Source organism: Ursus arctos, unplaced genomic scaffold (genome assembly GCF_023065955.2).
Source record: "Ursus arctos isolate Adak ecotype North America unplaced genomic scaffold, UrsArc2.0 scaffold_23, whole genome shotgun sequence".
NCBI classification, from domain to species: domain Eukaryota; kingdom Metazoa; phylum Chordata; class Mammalia; order Carnivora; family Ursidae; genus Ursus; species Ursus arctos.
In genome coordinates, this window is record NW_026622908.1 from 22,276,617 (window position 1) to 22,287,996 (window position 11,380).

The window sequence follows — 11,380 nt, forward strand, 5'->3', positions numbered from 1 at the left end:
AGTGGAGAGTCTGCTTCTCCCTCTGAACTTCCCTCTGCTGTCGGGCTCTCTCATTCTCTCTCTCTCTCAAATAAATAAATAAAATCTTTAAAAAAAAAAAAGAATTTATGGCAAAATTAAAGTATTGCCAAACAAGAAAATAAATGGCTGTAGATTTATACTGTGTGATTAATGACAAAATCACTGCATGAGGTCTTATGACTACTCTATAGATATTCTCCAGTAGAATGGGGCAGCCGCTATTTCCCGTACATCATTTGTAAATACCTAACCTATGATTTCCATTTTCCTCTGAGCTCAGTGCGTAGTGGCCTGGCATTGTCATCCATCTTGTAGACTGTGGCAAGTCCCGCACACAGCTAGCTGCTACATCAAGTGGCCAGCAGGGATGGCAGCAGCATCAAGTGGGCGTCCCACCATTGCTGGAGACCAGAAGGAGTTAAATTGTCCCTAAACCCTCTATCTGAGCTCTTGAATAAGAGGTGTTAATCCTACTGAGTAGAAGTCTGATTCCACTTGCATGAAATTCTGCAACAGGTAAAACCAACCTATGGTGGAAAGAAATCTGAGCATGTATTGCTTCTGGAGAGAGAGGGCAGAGGTGGCTGGGAAGGAGCCAGAGGGAACTTTCTCAGGTGATGGTCATGAACTATAGCTTGGTAGGTTTGGATTAAACAGCTGTATGCATTTGACGAATCTCGGTGAATGTACATTTAAGATTTGTGCATTTCATTGTGTATAAATTATATGTCAAAACACAATAACATGCATGATGAAGTATTTGGGGTGATGTGTGTTGGCATCTGCAACTTTACAAAATAAGGTAGATGGATGGATGAAGAATAGATATGTATGTGAAAAAATAAGCATAATAAAGTGTTAATGGTAGAATGTAGGGGGTGGATATACAGTGCTCACTGTGAAATTATTTCAACTTCTTATTTGTTTGAAAATGTTCATAATAAAATGTTGGGGGATCAAGCAGCTTTCATGTGTATAGTGGTCCAGATGGTAGAAAGGACTCCCCTCCTTGTCTGTTCAGCTGCATGTGTACCCACAGATAACAGTTCTCATTGGTATATTTTACACACACACACACACACACACACACACACACCATATTTAAAGGATATACACCAAAAAGTTAGCCATAGTTACCTTTGGATGGCAAACCACAGATCTTTTACATATTATTTTTGTTTGCCTATATTTTTTAATTTTCTAAATGAACATTTGCTTCTTGTGCCATATTGTAAATTTTCAAAGGTGTTCTTTTTTTAAGTGCTTTTTAATAAAAACATTTTTTTCCCCATGTGGGTAGAAATACTTTATTTTGACCTTTTTGGGTTAGCCTCTGCCTCTTGAATTACTTTTCTGTGGCGCATCCTTGGATAATTTTTCAAATTGTGGTAAAAGGCACATAACAGACAATTGACCATCGTCACCCTTTTTAAGAGTACAGCTCAGCGGCATTAAGCACATTCAGGGTGCTGTGCCACCATCGCCACATCCACCTCCAGGACTCTTTCCATTGTGCAGAACGGAAACTCTGTGCCCATTGAGTAACTTTCCATTTTTCCCACCCCCTCCCCAGCCCTACTTTCCATCTCTATGAATTCGACTACCCTAGCATCCAGGTTCCACCAGGTGTGAATCCTACAGTATTTGTCCTTTTGTGACTTGCTTACTTCACTTCCCATATATCCTGAGGTTCATCCATGTTGGAGCATGTGTCAGGATTTCCTTCCTTTTTTAAGGCTGAGTGATATTTCATTGTATGTATTGCCTCTATTTTGTTGACCACTTCATCTCTCCGTGGGCACATTGCTTTCACCTTTTGACTCTTGTGAATAATGTTTGCTATGAACATGGGTGTACAGATAGCTCCTTGATTCTCTGCGTTCAATTCTTTGGGGTATATACCCAGAAGTAAAAATGCTAGATCATATGGTGATTCTATTTTGAGTTTTTTGAGGAACTACCATAGTGTTTTCAATGGTGGCAGCACCACTTTGCCTTCCCACCAACAGTGCACGGAGTTGCAGTGTCTCCATATCCTTGCCAACGCTTGTCATCTTCTCTTTGGTTTGGTTTTTTTTAGAGTAGCGTCCTAATGGATGTGAAGAGTTATCTCATTGCGGTTTTGGTTTGCATTTCCCCAATGAATAGTGAAGCTGAGCATCTTTTCGTGTGCTCATTGGCCATTGGTATATCTTCTTTAGAGAAATCTCTTCTTTCCAGCCTTCTGCCTATTTTTAATTGGGTTGTTTGTCTCTTTGTTGTTGAGTTGTAGGCATTCTTTGTGTATTCTGCATCTTAACCCCTTATCAGATATATAACTTGCAAATATTTTCTCCCATTCTTTGGGTTGCTTTCTTACTCTGTTGATTGTGTCCTTTGACGTAGTCCCATTTATTTATTTTTTCCTTTTTGTCTGTGACCTTGGTGTCATATCCCAGAAATCATTGCCAAATCCAATCTCTTAAAGCTTTCCCCCTATGTTTTGTTCTAAGAGTTTTAAAGTTTTTGCTCTTATATTTAGGTCTTTGACTCATTTTGAGTTATTTTTTATAGATGATATAAGAAAACAGTTCAATTTCATTCTTTTGCATGTGGATATCCAGTTTTCTCAGTACCATTTATTGAAAAGAATGTCCTTTCCCCACTGAATGGTCTGAGAACGTTTGCTGAAAATCATTTGATCTTCTGTGTGTTTCTGGACTCTCTATTCTATTCCATTGACGATATGCCTGTCTTTATGCCCACCCCACAGTTTTGTTTATTGTAGCTTTGTAATCAGTTTTGAAATTAGGACATGTGAGACTTCCAGCCTGGTTCTTCTTTTTCAAGATTGTTTGGCTCTTTGGGGTTCCTTGAGATTTTTTTTTTAATCAATTTTAAGGGTTTCTATTTCTGGAAAATATATCGTTGGGATGTTGAGAGGGATTCAGTGGAACATTGAATCTGTAGATCACTTTGGATGATATTAACAACATTATGTTTTCTAATTCATAAACACTGGATGTCTTTCCCCTTATCAGTGCCTTCTTTAATTTCTTTCAGCAATATTTTGTATTTTTCAACATATAAGTCTTTTGCCTCCAAGGTTAAGTTTATTACTAAGTATTTTTTCTTTTTGATGCTCCTGTGAGTGGAAGTATTTTCTTAATTTCCTTTGAAATTGTTCATTGTCAGTATATAGAAATGCAACTGATTCTTGTAAATAATTTTTTTATTATATTATGTTAGTCACCATACAGTACATCCCTGGTTTTTGATGTAAAGTTCCATGATTCATTACTTGCGTATAACACCCAGTGCACCATGCAATACGTGCCCTCCTTCATACCCATCACTAGTCTATCCCATTCCCCCACTCCCCTCCCCTCTGAAGCCCTCGGTTTGTTTCCCAGAGTCCATAGTCTCTCATGATTCATTCCCCCTTCTGTTTACCTCCCCCCTCTTCTTCCTTTCTTCTCCTACCAATCTTTCTACTTCTTATGTTCCATAAATGAGTGAAACCATATGATAACTGATTTTTGTGTGTTGATTTTGTATCCTGCAACTTTGCTGAATTTTTTTTCTAGTTCCAACAGTTGTGTGTCTAATATTTAGGGTTTCTACGTAATCGTATCATCTGCAAACAGAGATAGTTTTACTTCTTCCTTTCCAATTCAGATGCCTTTTCTTTCTTTTTCTTGTCTAATGGCTCTGGCCAGGACTTCTAGTATTGTGTTGATTAGTAGTGGCAAAAGTGTGCATTCTTGTCTTATTGCTGACCTTAGAGGAAAACCTTTCAGTCTTTCACCATTGAGTATGGTATTAGCTGTGGGATTTTCATATATATTATGAAAATATTATGTTGAGGTCATTTCCTTCTGGTCCTACTTTGTCCAGAGCTTTTTCTTTATCATGAAAGGGTATTGAATTTTGTCAAAGGTGTTTTTTATATTATTAGTGAAGATCATGTGGGTTTCCCCCCTTCCTCCTGTTAATGTAGTGGATTATGCTGATTGTTTTTCATATATTGAACTATCCTTGCACTTCAGAAATAAATCCTACTTGGTCATAGTGTAAAATCCTATAATATGCTGTTGGATTCTGTTCGCTAGTATTCTGCTGAAAATTTTTGCATTAATATTCAATATTGGTCTATAGTTTTCTTGTGGTTTGTCTAGCTTTGGTATCAGAATAATGGTGGCCTCATAGAATTAATCTGAAAATGTTTCCTCTTTTTCCATTTTTTTGGAAGAGCTTGAGGAAGATTAGTGTTAATGCTTCTTTCAGTGTTTGGTAGAGTCAACCAATGAAGCCATCTGGCCTTGCGATTTTCTTTGTTGAAAGGTTTTAGGTTATTAATTCAATCTGTTTTTTAGTTATGGTTCTCTTCAGATTTTCTATTCATGATTTGATCTTGGTAAGTTTTGTGCTTCAGGAATTTGTCCATTAAATACACATTATAAAGAAGTAATCAGTGGTACAATTGGTGAGAAATTTTGCTTTCACTCTTATCCATTCGGCTCCTCCCTTCCTCCACAGGTAACCAAGTATATTCATTTGTTCGGTAGATTTCCAGTGTTTTATATACTATTACTATAAACTGAAGATATTCCCCTTTTCCCTCTTTTTTAACACAAAAGGTTTTGTTGTTGTTTTTGTTTGCTTGGAGGTTTTTTGGTTTTGTTTTTTACTTAAGAATGTATTATGATGCTCTCTCCATTGTGAGCTTCCACTGTGTGAATGAACCATACTTTATTGTTGAATGAAATGTCTCTGGATTTAGAATTTTTTTTAAAGATTTATTTATTTGAGAGAGAGAGAGAGCATGCCAGGTGGGGGGAGACACAGAGGGGGAGGAGGGGAGAGAGAATCTCAAACAGACTCCCTACTGAGCAAGGAGCCTGATGCAGGGTTCGATTCCATGACCCTGAGATCACGACCTGAGCCAAAACCAAGAGTTGGATGCTTAACCAACTGAGCCATCCAGGCGCCCCTGTATTTAGAATTTTTAAATGACAGAACTGTTACCTCAGCATTTTAAAGATATTATATCATTGTTTCCTGGCATGCGTTGTTGCTGATAAAAAATCAGGGATCCTGGGGCGCCTGGGGAGCGCAGTCGTTAAGCGTCTGCCTTCGGCTCAGGGCGTGATCCCGGCGTTATGGGATCGAGCCCCACATCAGGCTCCTTGGCTATGAGCCTGCTTCTTCCTCTCCCACTCCCCCTGCTTGTGTTCCCTCTCTCGCTGGCTGTCTCTATCTCTGTCAAATAAATAAATAAAATCTTTTTTAAAAAAATCAGGGATCCTGAGCCAGGTGCTTTGCATACATTGTTTATTTTTCAGTCATCATACAAACCCCATTTTATAATTAAGGGGACCAAGGTTTCGAAAGTTCGACAGGTTTATTCACAGTCACACAGCTGGTAATCCTGATTCCTCATTGCTTTTCAAGTAATCTCTTTTATTTCTGGTTGTTTTTCATTGTCTTTGACATTTTCATCTTCCTCACAAATTGTTTAGGTGTGCATTTATTTTTATTTATCCTGATCAAGACTTTTGTGTACATTTTCTGAGAACTGAAAACTTGTGTCTTTCTTCAATTTTGGAAATTTCTGATCCATTATCTTTTTTTAAATCATCACTTTATCCCCATTTCCTTTCTTCTCATTTCCTACCTTTTGGAGTTCTTATTAAATAAAGGCTGATCTGTTGTAAAAATCCAAAAAACCACCATTTATGTTGGATTCCTGGTGAATGGAATAACCTTTAGAAGCGTGCATCATGGCAGTCTGACTTTATAGCTGCTGGATTTTCTCAGTCTAGCTTTCATATTTCCTATCTGTTTTTTGTATTTGCCATTTGTTCTCTGTGATATACTCTATGTAGTTTCCTCAGCTCTGTCTTCCAGTTCACTAATTTTCTTAGCAGCTCTAATACCCTGCATATTCTTTGTTTTATTGACTGAATTTTCTTTTGGTTCTTTTTTAAATCAGTCTTTTCTTTTGCTGTACTGTCCTCTCCTTTCACTATGGATCTTATTTCTGCCTTCCTCCACTCTTAAAAATCCTTAGTTATTTGAAACATACTTTTGTTGTCTCTTCTAGACTGTTCTACCAAGTCCAACACCTGAGGTGCTAATTCTTCCGTTTATAAAACCTGATGACTCTCTCCAATGGTATTTATTTACTCACGTAGTTTATCATTTTTCCTCTTTTGATATTATGAGCTTATCCTCAGCAGAAGGCCTATGTCCTCTGGATTTTGGAAGAGCCTATAAAGAAATGTTTTGTTTTAGTTTCTGCTTCTAGGGCTTTCAATGGTTCTATACCAGTTTTATGCTAATTCCTTGGGTAGGATTTTCATCCAACACAAGAGGTATAAATTCAAATACCACACCTGTGTTTTCTATAGGCTGGGAATGTTTATATCTCAAGTGCAGCTTTTTTCTTCAGCTATGACCTTGGCACATGGTGGGTTTCCTTGATCTGTTTTTGTATTTTTATACAAATAATTGTATTTTTATATAATAGATAAACTCTTAAAATTTTCATGAAAATCAGTCATCCTTTAAATGCTATGGTAGGTGTTTTCAAAAAGTAAATAATCACCTTCTAAATGATCCAACAAGTAAGGTGTTATTTTAAATTTAATTTGGTATTGCCCATTTACCTAAGAGGAAAAGTGAATGGCCTAGCTTCCTGGACCCTCTGTACCCCCCACACACAGCAAGTTCAGCAAAAGCTTGAATATCCCAGTGACTCTCACCTGTCATTAAAACTCACTACAAGAAAAACATGCCAAGGGTTTGGATTTGCATATGAATTCAGAGGTAGCTTGGGAGTTTGAGACTTTCTAACTGTGTGTCTGTCCCCTAGGCCTTCTTTTTGGTGGGATTGACAGCTTCTTGTGAAAAGCCAAGATGCCTCTATTTTGGGTGTGGCTCCCAATTTGCGTCTGTAAGTAGCGTGACTCATTTGTTGGGCTCACTTAATATCAAGTGGTGGGAAGTTGTGGGAAGTGAGCTACTTACCAGGAGAAAAATATAGTACTTTGGGGGTTTCTAATGGCTTTCCTGAGACAAGGTGTCTGCTGAGCTGAGCCAGCATTAGCACTTTGCATGGGTGTGTTCCGTGTCTGACAGAAGACCTGGAGCTGGTATCATCTGGTGATTTCCAGTAGGAAGGAAGCTCACACTGACTGAACACCACGTGTGGGATCCTGAGCCAATGCTTTGTGTGCATTCTTGTTTTTTTGTTGTTCATACAAACTCCATTTTGTAAATAAGGGGACAAAGGCTTAGAAAAATTGACAGCCTTGTTCACACTCACAGAGACAGCAAGTAGGTAATAGAGCTGGGATTTTAAAATTCATTCTCCTTCTGAATTCACTGGACCTGGAAGGATGTACAGTAAACCCATAAATTCAATTCATTGCTGGGAAAGCGTGTGAAGGGCTTAAATTAGCAGAAGTGCCTCCTTAAGAAAAATTAAAGAGAAATTGCGTGCGGTGAAGGGAATTTTTTTTTCTAGCAAAAATTTTATCGCTTTGTCTGTACTTCCTGTGTGTGATGCTCTGTCTTCCTGGTGAGACTGGGCCCAGCATGAATATTCTTGTGCTCCATGAATCTCACTCGTCGTTAATACATTCTCTCGGTCCCTGTGCCGGGCTAAATTCTGATGCCCAGGATGAGCCCAACAGATGTCAAACTAGCGTGTCATTTTATGAGCGAGAGCCTCTGAGCTAACTCCCATGAGCCGTGACTCACTGGGCTTCTAATTATAACTTGTCCTGGCTCCTCAGATAATGGGTTTGTCTCAATGGTTTCCAGGGACAGATTAGATCAATCCTGTATTTTGTGAGTCTTAGGTGTTCAGCCAACTCATGTTGTTCTTTGTGTGAATAGAGGAGAGACTGACGTGCAGTCCAGAGTTTGAGTGGTCCCTCTACAGTTTTCATAGTAACTTGATAATACCTCTTAGCAGGTGCGCCCAGGGGTCAGAAGTCAGTGGTAGGGGTTAGTGGTTCTGCCTCCGGCGTCAACACTAGAGTGTACACGTCCTAAAAGAGCTTTGGCACCACGAGGACATGAATACCCATGGGCCTGATCGTGGTGATAGGTAAATAGACTTTAGACCCCACAGACCCAGCAACTCAGGGAACACCGTAGGCAACAGCAGTGCGGGCAAGAAAGGGCAGAGCCACAACAGGAGAGAGAAGATGTCATCTGACCTGCGGAAACTGACCGAAGTCCCATCAGTATGGAACATACTTTTGGTGACCCTTGGGAGCAGCTGGGGAGAACACAAGGGCCTCTGAAAGCCAGGCTGCATTGACACAGAATGCTGAGACTGGAAGGGACCCGAGAGGCCCTCCATTTAATTTACCTGCTTGATGGACCAACCACAGCTCAGACTCAACATATTTTCCAACATTGCACAGCTCATTCGAACTCACTACTTTTTAGCCCCCCAATTAATACCTTCAATGCCCAACAAATATCCAAGTTTTTCCTCCAAAATTAAAAGATTTTCTTGTGTTTACAATTCAGCTGACTAAAACTGAGGGAGTATTTTTGGGTCACTTAAGAAGATACGGACCGGATAATTCAGTGGTATGTTTCCAACCGTAGGGGCTTCAGAGCACGAGAGCACGTCTAAAGCTCTGGATCCCTGCTGTTCACAAAGACCTTTTGTAGCACGACTGCAGTCAGAGGATGACCGCACTGAGCCCTTTCCCTGTCTTTCCTGCCTGTTGCCACTTCTTCACCTCTGCACTACAGATGCCTTATCAACACCGCCCGAATCACTCCCTGGGATAGCTCTTGATGCGGTGAGGGTGAAGTAGGGCAGAGGGACCTGGGAACAAGTCTCAGCCTGAGTCAGACTTGGACGAGACCAAGACCGTATGCTGCGTACAGAGGGTCAGAGTCAAAGTAGAACCTTGAGAGCAGGGCAGGGAGAGGGTTTGAGGAAGAATAGTAACGACCAAGGGAGGAGGGTCTAGGCCTGGCAGAGCAGAGAGATTTCCTTTCTGGGGTCAACACTCATCAGCTAATCAGAGCTTCCAGAGCAACAGATTAGGGACCAAGCTTGCTGGGGTGGTTCTGTGACAGGCCAGTGGTGTCTGCTCTGGACAACAGAGGAAGAAAAAATGCCCTACACTTGCAGAGTGCAGTAGCATTGCCAGATGGTTAAGAGTGCGAGCTCTGCAGACCTTCTCATAGCTCCTACTCCTGACTGGTGACCTTGGACAAGTCACTTACCTCTTCAATGTCTCATTTTCCTGATTTGTAAAATAGGACAGAAAAGCATAAATGTGTTGTGAACATCAAATGCAGTAACAAAGGAACGCAGTCTACAACAATGGCTGGGACACAGTCAGCATTAAATAAATGTTAATGATAATTGCAGTGCTGTCCCTGCTCTTGGACTATTACGATGCATTCCTGTGGGGTATCCGCCATATGTAAGGATGAGGATCACATTTAAAAGGAAAAATAAAATAAGATGAAAACAGAGAGGGAGGCTCTTAACTATAGGAAACAAACTGAGAGTTGCTGGAGGGGAGGTGGGTGGGAGGATGGGGTCACTGGTGACGGGCACTGAGGAGGGCACGTGATGGGATGAGCACTGGTGTTGTATGCAACTGATGAGTCACTGTATTCTACTTCTGAAACGAATGATACAGTGTGTTAATTAAATTGAATTTAAATTTAATAAATTTATAAAAAATAAATAAAAGGCCATAGCAAATGGTATTAACTGGACAACTTTTTTCTTTTTCTTTTTGACAATATCTCTGAGGTATTTTGAATCTAGAATATTTAAAACAAAACTTAAAAGTATGTTTTTAAATGAATGCTGTTGGGGGGGGTCTGGGGGAGATGCTCTCAAAACTGTGGATTTCATTAAAACAGCCTCCACCTGATCCACGTTGGTGCTGAGTGTGGGCCTTTGGTTAGACCACCGGTGCTGCTTAACTAGCTTCCTCTATGGTTATTTTTAATCTGCAAACTTTTGGAAATCTTCGCCCTGCCCTGGAAGTGGGGAATGGAGGGGTGGGAGTGAAGAGGCTTGGACCAAGCAGGCTTGGACCTCAGATTGTGTAAGACTTTGCTGTGTACAGAGCAAATAGGGGTTGAAGCTGGCTTGACCTCTTCTCTGAACTCCACTTCGTTGCCCTAAGACCTGGCAGCTCCCAAGTCCACCGCTCCCTTCCAGGTCTGTCAGCCAGAGGCTGTTTGTTGGCTCACACCCCTTGTGCTTCAGGCCCAGGGGGGAGGACGTGTCCTCTTCATTCTCTCCTGCCCCTTTACGATGTGTGCTCTTTTGCTAACCAACCTCTCTCTTTCTCTCTCTCATCCCCTCTTATCTCAGCTTACATTCTGGGGTCCACCATTATAATCACTCCCTTGCAAATACCCCCAACTCCCCCGCCTCACCCTGGGCTATTCGCCTGGCAAAAGCCCAGCCCGCCAATGAGGCCAGTGTCCTACCTCCTACCTCTCTATGCTTCTGTCCGAACAACCGGATGTTGCAGGAGAAAATCGAGGAATAAAGTTTGCTGATGTCACGTCAAATTCACAATGAAAAGTCTCAAAACAATCCTCCCACTTTTCTCTAGAAGTCTAGCTTTTGTCATTCCCATTGACTATTTTGTACTCAAAATATACTCTCTTCCCCTACTTTTCTCTGGGGGTCCTGCCTGCCCCTTAGTACTTCACTAAGAAAACAAAGTGACCAGACATGCCCTACTTTCACTCTCCTAACAAAAAAAACTATAAACCTGTCTACAGTGGCGTCCATCTGCTGCTTAACCTCTTGTTTCAAAACACAAATGGTCTCCCATCTCACCAAAGACCACTCTCTGCTGCCTCTCTCATCCTCTCGAGGACTTTGCTATCCCATTCCCCCACCCCCCTCCCCTCTGAAGCCCTCAGTTTGTTTCTCAGAGTCCATAGTCTCTCATGCTTCATTCCCCCTTCTGATTACCCCCCCTTTCTTTATCCCTTTCTTCTCAAACCTAAGGATATACTGTATGGTGACTAACATAACATAATAAAAAATCATTATTAAAAAAAAGAAATAGAATATTTAAATAAATAAATAAGAATAAAACAAAAAAAAAGTTGATGACCTATCAGAATTTGTACCTCAGGAGAATGGTCTCTACTTTATATACAAACACATATTCAAAACAAAAAGACATATAAGAAGCTATCAATTGATTATGTCTGCCATTCATGTACTTGTAATGTTTTTCCTAAAAATTTACCCTTGACCTTTTTCATTTTTTTCTAATTAAATATACAATTATTTCATATAAAATGAACATACATGTATTAAAAATTTACAAAATCACTTTTTTTCTATATTTCT